We start from the raw sequence: 9,846 nt of genomic DNA, 5'->3' as shown, positions 1-9,846 counted from the left end.
ATCAGGTTATGATTAGTAACTCTTCCAATCTTTCCTCTGCCTCGGTCTATAATCCGAATGACACAATTAGATCTCCACTTTCACTTACACTGGATACACATTATTCTATGTATCTCTATTGATTAGACATACAAGTAGCCTTATTTTTTTTCAAGAGCATTTGAACTACTGAGGCAATATGGGTGAAGCTCAAATAAGAAATGTGCAGTCACCATAGGCTTCCCAATAGCCATCAGGAGACAGGGGAACAGATATGTAGGCAGATGATGGAAAGGTGTGAAAGCAACAGGGTTGTCATAGTGGGGGACTTTAAGTTCCCCATATTGATTGGGGCTTCCTTAGGCTTAGACTGGGAAGAATTTGTTAGGTGTATCTAAGAGGGTTTCTTGAAACAGTATTTGGATAGTCCAACTCAGGAAGAACCCTTATCTCGGGAAATGAGCTGGTCAGGTTATTGGTGTTTCAGCGGAAGAGCATTTGGGAACATTGATCACAACTCCAGAAGTGTTAAGATAGTTATGGATAAGTCTAAACTTTGGTGGGATGTAGTAAATTGGGGTTAGGCCCAACCTGATCATTAGCACAAACCAGGGAGAGGAAATTGGGAACAGTTGTTATTGGGTAAGTCAACATTCGACGTTGGGGAGTTGTTTAAAGTCCAGCTGAGCAGAGTTCAGGATGGTAATGTTCCAGGAAGGTAACCTTGGATGACCAGGGAGGTTATAAATTTGGTCAAAAAGAAAAGGGAAGTAGTTGCAAGGTTTAATAAGATAAAATCAGACAGGGTCTTTGGGGAATGTAAAGCAAGCAGGAAACAACTCCAACAGGCAATTAGAAATCCCAAAAGGGACCATAAAATGTAATTGGCAAGTCAGTTGAAAGAAAATCAAAAGACCTTTTACACATTTAGTTTAGTTTCGGGATGCAGCATGAAAACAGGCCATTCGGTCCACTGAGTCTGCACTGACCATTGATTACCTGTTCAAACTGGTTTTATGTTCCACTTTCGCACACCTGGTGAAAGCCCATGCGGTCGCAGGGAGAATGTGCAAATTCCACACAGAGCAGCCAAGGTCAGGATTGCATGGTGCAAGGCAGCTGCTCTACCAGCTGCCCAACTGTGCCACCACACATTCCAGGCATTAAAAACAAAAGGATAACAAGGGGAAAGGTAGGACCACTCAAGGATACAGGAGGGAGTTTGTGCTCAAGAGATGTAGGCAAGGTACAACATGACTACTTTGCATCTGTATTCACCAAGGGGAAGATCATGCAACATAGTGAGATCAGGGTGGGGTATGTTAATGAGCGAGGGCAGTTTGTGATCAAGAAGGTGTTGGATCTCTTGAAAATCATTAAAGTGGATAAATCCCAAGGCCTGATGGAATCTTTCCCAGGTTATTGAAAGAGGTAAGAGGTGCAGGGGTCGTGAGGAAGATCTTTGTAGCCTCTCTGGCCACAGCCACAATCCCAGAGGACCAAAGGGTAGAAAATGTTGTTCCTTGTTGAAGAAAAGAAATGGAGATAATCCGAGAGATTATTGGTCTTTGTGCCTCACGTCAGTGGAAGAGAGGCCCCTGGAGATCATTCATATTGAAAGGAATTATCACATTTGCAAGAGAATAGGATAATTAAAAACAGTCAGCATAGATTGCCCTTGGCACATCATGTCTAACTAACTTGACTGGGATTTTTGAGGAGGTGATGGAAATGATTGATGGGTTGTGTAGTGGATGTTGGATGCATGGATTTTAGCAAGGTATTTGATAAATTCCTCATGGTAGGCTGATCCAGAAGATTAAGATGTGTGAGATCCCCATGATTTGGTAGTTTAGGTTCAGTCAAAGGGTAGTAATGAAAAGGTGTTGTTCTGGCTAGAGGTCTATGACCAGGGATTAGTGCTGGGTCCCCTTTTATTTGTGACATATAAATGACTTGGATATAAATGTAGATGGATTGTTAGTAAGTTTAGAGAAACAGCGCGGAAACAGGCCCTTCGGCCCACCGGGTCCGAGCCGACCAGTGATCCCAGCACATTAACACCATCCTACGCCCACTAGGGACAATTTTTTAAAACATTTACCAAGCCAATTTACCTACAAACCTGTACGTCTTTGGAGTGTGGGAGGAAACCGAAGATCTCGGAGAAAACCCACACAGCTCACAGGGAGAATGTACAAACTCCGTACAGACAGCACCCGTAGTTGGGATCAAACCCGGGTCACCGGCGCTGCATTCGCTGTTAGGCAGCAACTCTACCGCTGCGCCACCATGACCACTGTTGACAGACAACACCAAAATTGGTAGTATTGTAGATAGTGAGATAGGCTCTCAAAGTATACAGCAGGTTAAGATCAATTACTGATATGGGCGGATGACAGATGGAGTTTAAATCAAGCAATTCAAAGGGTGTTGCATTTGGGAGGTGGAACGTAAGGGGAAAGTATACAATTAATAGCATGACCCTTAGGAGTAATGATGTACAGATCCATCTTGTTGTCCAAGCCTGTGGCTTCCTGAAGGTAGGTAGAATGGGAAAAAAGGTGTATGGTATGTTTGCCTTCATTAGTCAGGGCATAGACTATAAGACTCGGGAAGTCATGATCCAGCTTTATCGGGCTTGGTTAGGCTGCAATTGGAATATTGCATGTGGTTCTGGTCACCCTAATACAGGATGGACGTGGAGGCTTCGCTGCCTGGATTACAGGATATAAACTACAGGGAGAGATTGGACAGACTTGGATTGTTTTTTCCTGGAATGCCAGAGGACGAGAGGAGACCTGATAGAAGTATTTAAAATTATGGGAGGCATTGAGAGGGTAGATATTCAGAACCTCTTTCCCATGATGGAAATATCAAAGACAAGAAGGCATAGTGAGAGGGGCCCAGTTTCAAGGAGAAGTACAGGGTGTTTTTTACACTGAGGGTGGGGGGTGCCGAGAATGCACTGCCAAGGGTAATGGTGGAGGTAGATAGATTAGTGTTGTTTAAGAAGCTTTTAGATAGGCACATGGATATGCAATGAAAGGGGATAGGTAATATGGATCATGTGAAGGCAGATGAGATTACTTTATCTTGACATTATGTTCGGCATGGACATTGTAGGCTGAAACATTGCACTGTTCTACCTTCTCAACTTGGATTGTTTTCTCTGGAGTGTCAAAGATCGAGGGAAACTCATCGAAGTTTATAAAATTATGAGAGGCATAGACAGGATAAACAGTCAGAAACTTTTTATCTGTGTGGGGAAAATCAGAAATCAGAGGGCATGGCTTTAAGGAGCAGGAAAATGTGAAAGAGACATACGGGGTAGGTTTTTACATGAGAGAGTGATGGGTGTCTGGAACACACTGTCAGTGTTAGCGGTCGAAGCAGATACGATAGTGGTGTTTACCAGCCTCTTCAATAGGCACGTGGATATGCAAGGAAGGGAGGGATATGGATCATGTTCAGGCAGAGGAGATTAGTTTAACTTGGTATCATATTTGGCACAGACATTGTGGGCATAAGAGCCTGTTCCTTTGTTGTACTGTTCTGTGTTCTAGGTTCAACAAATTACTGCATTGCAATCTATCATTAAAAAAAACCCACAGTAGTGTCAATGTGGTTGGGCGATAAATTGTGATAATTACATCTTGGAATTTGTTGCACTTACAAAAGATTAAAAATTCACACCATTTTCTTCTTGGTCTTCTGCCAATTGTTTTATAACACGAGCTGGTTAAAGTCCAGAGCAGGTGTACCAGATGGTGGGGGGTGATGGGTCAGTCATTAACTAGCGATAGCTCAGCAGTGGAAGGGGGATTAAAGCCCAGCTGTGATGGTGGGACACTGGTTCAGAGCTTAACACAGGTGGGTAGGTCATTGAGGTCAGAATATAACGGTGAGGGGGGAGTACAGGGTATGGCTGGATTGCTATTATCGAAGAGTCACTGGATCACTGCACAACATTGGTGGAAGCATTACAGTCCAGCGTAAAAATAGGTGGTGGGGTGATTGGAATCTAGTTGTACTGGGGGCAGGGTGGCCTTGGGATCAGAACTCAGAAGAGCAGAAATAACAGTAGGATCAGAGGCAGCACCTTGTGTGGTGAAATCAGGGTCATGGCTGCTGAAATGATGGAGATGATTTGAGAACGGTGGTAGTGAGGATGATGGGGAAGGAGAACGTGGGCTGTAGATATGTTCTGTGAGCTGGAAACAGGGATTGGGGAGTGTTGGGAAATGGGAAGTGGAGGTGGTGAAGTGGTGGGTAGGGGACGCTGAAGTGGGAGTGTCAGGAGCAGCATAAATGTGAGCATTGCAATAATGGAGAGCATTTCGGAGGGAGCATGTCAAGCAGAATAACTGGACAAGATTGCTTTGGTCTTATTCCCAAGCGCGGGTCATCAATTCCAGACCATGACAAGAACCAGAATTACAACTCAGGGTATGACATTCTCCCTTGCACTGTTCGGATCAGGAGTATATCCCGGTCATATTTTCGAAGTGATATGATACAACCTGGCAATGGTCAATATCATGCTTCATTCACAGAAAAATTAATTGCAATTGAAAAACTACTGAATTATTTGACCAACATTTATGGGCAACCATGATATTATCATTGAAGTGAAAGGGACAGTGTTCTTTGATTTAGTTTAATTTCGAGATACAGCACCGAAACAAGTCCTTCGGCCCAGCGAGTCTGCACCAACCAGCGATCCCCGCAGTTTAACACTATCCTACACACACTAGTGACAATTTTACATTTATACCAAGCCAAGCAAACCGATAAACCTGCACGTCTTTGGAGTGTGGGAAGAAACCGAAGATCTTGGAGAGAACCGAAGATCTTGGAAGAACATACAAACTCCGTACAGACAGCACCCGTAGTCGGGATCGAACCCGGGTCTCTGATGCTGTAAGCGTTGTAAGGGAGCAACTCTATCGCTGCACCACCGGGTCGCCCTGATTTGATCAACAAGTCCATATCTTTTAACCTATATATTCCCACCTTCTAACAGTAACCTCAGCAAAGAATTTTGATTGTCCCTGGATAGATTATGTTGCCAATGCTTTGTATTTTCCTGGATCATCTGCCAGTATCATGTTGTGGAGAGTCAGTCAACCCTTTGTCAGCACCTCTTCCAATTTTCAATCTCAACCGCAGCAACGGTTACCTGGGTCTCACCCCTCCCCCTTTTATACCGGCTATCTCCCTTCTAGATTCTCAGTCCTGATGCAGGGTCTCGACCCGAAACGGTGACAATTTTTCTCCCCCCGATAATGCTGCTCGACCCGCTGAGTTCCTCCAGCAGATTGTCTGGTGCTTGAGGTTAGCTTCAAACGAACAGGACAGACTGAGAAGGGGAATCTCCTCTTCTTCCAGAGGATTCCCATTCATAAAATCTCAGTCAATAGAAGTCTCTCGTCCTTGATTCTTTTTGCCATTTTCTTCTTCCTACAAAGACTTTAATAAGAACTAATTCTGCTTTCTCAATTTGATCAGTTGATTCATATTTTTTTATTGAGTGCATTTAGTACAATACTTTCCAAAACTTAACTGTTACAAACTTAAACATACTTCACACAGATAACAAACTGGGAATGTACAGGGAAAGCAAAAAAAAAAATTATATTTTACAGAATTTCATTCCATATTTACAGGGTGCTGCTCGCAACGTGCCTGTGCGATTTGAGGGAGCAAATGTGTAAAAGTCATGGAGTAAGAAAGGAAGGTGGGCAGATCGGATACAACCTTGGGCTCTGGATACTGTTCATCCCAAGGGCTGTGTGTTCCTCGATAAACGACTCCCACCTCCTTCCACTGGCTCTCATGCCTTTACCCTGCAACCAAAGAGGACAAAGGACTGTTATTGTGAGTGCGTTTATCATACATTTCAGAACCTCAACAGACATTTGATAAATTTCAACAGAGGCTTGATAATCAATGGGTACTTTTGAAATAAAAACTGAAAATGCAGGAAACATTCAACACGTCAAGAGAGAGCGAGAGAAGAAAAGTTTGAAGCTGATCAGAAGTGACTTTTGAAATGTAGTCCTTCTTATAGGCAACCAGCAATTTATAAACAGTATGCACCCATTAACTGCACTGAGACACGAATCAGATAATCTGTTTTAATGATGCTCGTTGATCAATTACAATATCCTTAAACGCAAAGCAGTGAACACTCCAATCTCACCCGCTCTGAATGCACAGTCCTCCGCTCACTCAGTATCAGTCAAAATATTTTTAGCAAACTGCCAGTGAAGGAGGTGCTGTAGTAGTCTGGCAGGCTGACCTCCATCATACTGAGGCCAGGCGACAGCTCTTGGACACCTCCAGCATATCTACTTCTTGACAATGATCCCGCAGACAAACACCAGGCAATCATCTCCCAGACCGTTACTGATCTCACCACCCCTGGCAATCTCCTCTCCACAGCCTCCAAGCTTGTGGTTCCCCAGGCCCGTACTGCCTGCTATTATCTCTTTCCCAAAATCCACAAACAGGACTGCACTTGCAAACCTATTGTTTCTGCCTCCTCCTGCCCCACAGAAATCTCCAAATATGGGTGGCATGCTGACGCAGTGGTAGAGTTGCTGCCTTGGAGCGCTAGAGACCCGGGTTCGATTATGGCTACGGGCGTTTGTCTGTACGGAACTTTGGTTTCCTCCCACACGCCAAAGACGTATGAGTTTGTAGGTTAATTGGCTTGGTATAAATGTAAACACTGCCCCCTGTGTAGTGTTATTGTGCGGGGATCGCTGATTTGTGCAGACTCTGGGCCGAAGGGTTGTTTCCGATCTGTATCTCTAAACTAAACTAAATTAAACACTTCGATTCGATCTTTTCCCCCTTTATCCAATCCATTCTGATCCACATCCGAAACACCTGACACGTTCTTCAACACCTCAGCGGCCCAATTTGTCCATGCTGACTAGGTTCTGGATCTGAGCTAGTCCTATACGCCTGCATTTGGCTCATATCCCTCTTAACCTTTCCCATTCAGATACCTGTCGAAACATCTTAAATATTGTAATTGTACCCCTCTCCACCTCTTCTTCCAGCAGGTCCTTCCATATGCCCTCCCCTCGCATGTGAAAACATTGCCCCTCAAGTCCCCATCTTCTTTCCCCTCTCACCTGAGATTATTGCCCTCAAGCTTTCGTCTCCCCTACCCTGGAAGAAATGGCCCATCGTAGGGAGTTTAAAACTCATGTGTAAGGGAATGGATACCGTTGAAATTGATGCACAAATCATGAAGCATTCCATATGTTTAAGGAATATTCTGAAGGCCTTGTGAGAGAAGGATATGGTGTATCTTGTGGCTTGATCTCCCTGAACAGACTGTGAAAGACATACTTTGGTTTGGTTTGCTTAAACTTGTTTGTTTTCCAGTACAGCGAGATATCCATAGGGAATACTTGATTTTCACATTCCAGACTGCAGGATTATGTAGTGAACGAAACACTGAAGTTTGGTGCAACCAACGCAAGGCTCTAAGGGAAAGAACTGCAGTGTTAAAGAGCTGCCAACACTAGACATTGAAGGACTTAGCCATCTGTAAAAGCCTCTCAAACACTTGAAGTGTAAATCAATCAAAAGGGCACGAGTGGCAATGGTGCCTTGTTACACAGTATGTGCAAACATTATATTGAGGATAATCTGATGTCCTAGAACCTTAGAAACCCATAACCTTTTCAGAGATTTTTGGAAGCAAGAGGGTAACACGAAAAGTTACTCATGTCACTTTGAGAAGGTAACCCAGGAAAATGATAAAGATAGGATGATTTTCATGGACTTCAGCAACGCTTTTGACAAAGTCCCACATGGCAGGCTGATCCAAGGTGTGTAGGAAAACTAGATCCAAAAATTCCTTGGTATCCGGAAGGGTGCCTTCCCAACTGGATGTCCATAACCCATGAATGTATTCATTCATATGGGGTGAATGCACTGAATCTTTTACTCAGGTCGGGGAATCAAAAACCGGAGGACATAGATTTATGGTGAGAGGGGCAAGATTTAATAAGAACCCGAGGGGCAAGGTTTTGACTCAGAAGGTGGTGGGTATGTGGAAAGAGCTGTTCGAGGATGTTGTTGAGGCAGGTATTATAACAGCATTTAAAAGACACTTGGACGGGTACATGGATAAGAGGGATTTAGAAGGATATGGTCTGTGCATGGGCAAATGAGATTAGTTTAGATGGAGCCTTCAGTTTGGCATGAATGAGTTGGGCTGAAGGGCCTGTTTCAAAGCTGTGTGACTCTATGGCTCTCTAACAGAGTTCAGAAACAGAGAACTTGTATTTTACAGAGCCCACAGCACATACTCGAATGAGGATACGGTGGCACTGCTTAAGTTTTATCAAAAGTCTTTTAGAAAAGGGACTGAAAGGACTTGAACATTATGAAATATAAAATCATGAAATATAAAATCATTGAGTAGACAGTAAGTACCTTTTTACCAGGGTAGAAATGCCAAAGGCGAGAGGGCATAGACATCGGATTAGAAGGGGAAAGTTTAAAGGAGATGTGTGGGACTTGTTTTTTCATGACTCTTCAACAGGGGTATTCCTGTCTGGTCACAAAAACAAGCATTAAGGAATTAAGAAATGTACATACTCAGTGAGGGCTGGAAATATGGAAATCATTAATGCATAGAAATAGTTGACACAATGTTCAGGGGATTTTAGTTAAGCAGATGGAAAAATGGATTAGAGAGTGTGTTGATGTTGCTACAGGCACCATTTGGGTTTAATGGTCTGTTTCAGTGCTGTAAATTATGTATTGCCATGGAATTTACAACCACTTTGCACCTCAGAAGCCATAGGTCACAACTAGAGATGAGCTCGACGATAATTCACACACACTATTCTGAACTCACGGCCAGAAACACTGTGAGAAAAGTGTGAGCCCCCAACAACCTTCTGCCAACCAAGGACATTAAATCAGGAGACATTAAATCAAAAAAGGTATTTGGAAAGGAAAGGTGTAGAGGGATGTGGGCCTAATGTGGGCAAATGGGGTTATTGTGGACTGGCATCACGGTCACTTCCCACCATCAAAGGGATCAACAGAAAGCAGCTTTTATCATCAAGAGGGCAGCTAATATCATCAATGGCCCACACCTATCTGGCCAAGCTCTCACCACATTGCTACCATCGACAAGAAGATACAGGAGCCTGAGAACTGTTGGTTCCAGGTTTAAGAACAGGTTCTTTTCATCAACCATTAGGTCTGGAACCATTCCGCATAATCCTGACCACAGCAATGAACTAGTATATATATTTTTTACAGGTTGCATTACATGCTTTGCTTGCACTATTATGGTCTGGTGTCCTAGTGTAACTGATAATTTATTGTATTGTTGTTTATTGTTTAGCTATTAGTTGTGTCGCTGTGTTAACGTGCCTATAAAGCTGCAGCAAGCAAGAATTTCATTGTTCTGGTCCCGATGCCAATGACAATTAAACAGTCAACTCTCCTGCTGAGTGTTGTGTGAGCTGTGTGGCCCAGGCACTGTGTGGTGCACCTGCTCACTGGCGTCTGTGTTCAGCCTGGCCTGTTGCTCGGCTTCCTGTGGTCAACCTGAAACACTCACGGAGCCATTGTTCAAGCCAACAGCCTGACACCAGTTTCAGGCCCCTGGGTGATATCAGCTGGCACACCCTGCACTCTTGGGCACCCAACAGCTATTATGAACAGGACACCAGAGGCCACCAACCCACCATAGGTCAACATCCCCTGAATGTGCAGGAATGTCTTTTGAAAAACTGAAAGCCACAGCTGTTATTGCTCACACCTCCCTCCCTGTAACTAACCCTTCCCCATCTTTCCAACCCTTTCGCTGCCCCTGCCAAG

General features: G+C 43.9%; 1 protein-coding gene across 2 annotated transcripts in view; it reads right to left on the bottom strand.

The window, feature by feature from the left end:
• Window positions 1–5,494: 5,494 nt before the first annotated feature.
• The window catches only part of LOC144599564 (ephrin type-B receptor 1), a 424,097-nt gene continuing 419,745 nt past the window's right edge, over window positions 5,495–9,846 (bottom strand). For both annotated transcript variants that reach the window (XM_078410599.1, XM_078410600.1), the window contains exon 17: window positions 5,495–5,828. The gene's annotated coding sequence lies outside the window, so the exon portion shown is untranslated. The remainder of the gene's footprint in view (window positions 5,829–9,846) is intronic.

The sequence above is a fragment of the Rhinoraja longicauda genome, chromosome 13 (assembly GCF_053455715.1).
Source record: "Rhinoraja longicauda isolate Sanriku21f chromosome 13, sRhiLon1.1, whole genome shotgun sequence".
Classification (NCBI taxonomy): Eukaryota; Metazoa; Chordata; class Chondrichthyes; order Rajiformes; family Arhynchobatidae; genus Rhinoraja; species Rhinoraja longicauda.
The sequence above is the reverse complement of the archived record's forward strand: the minus strand, read 5'-3'. Positions and strand labels throughout refer to the sequence as shown.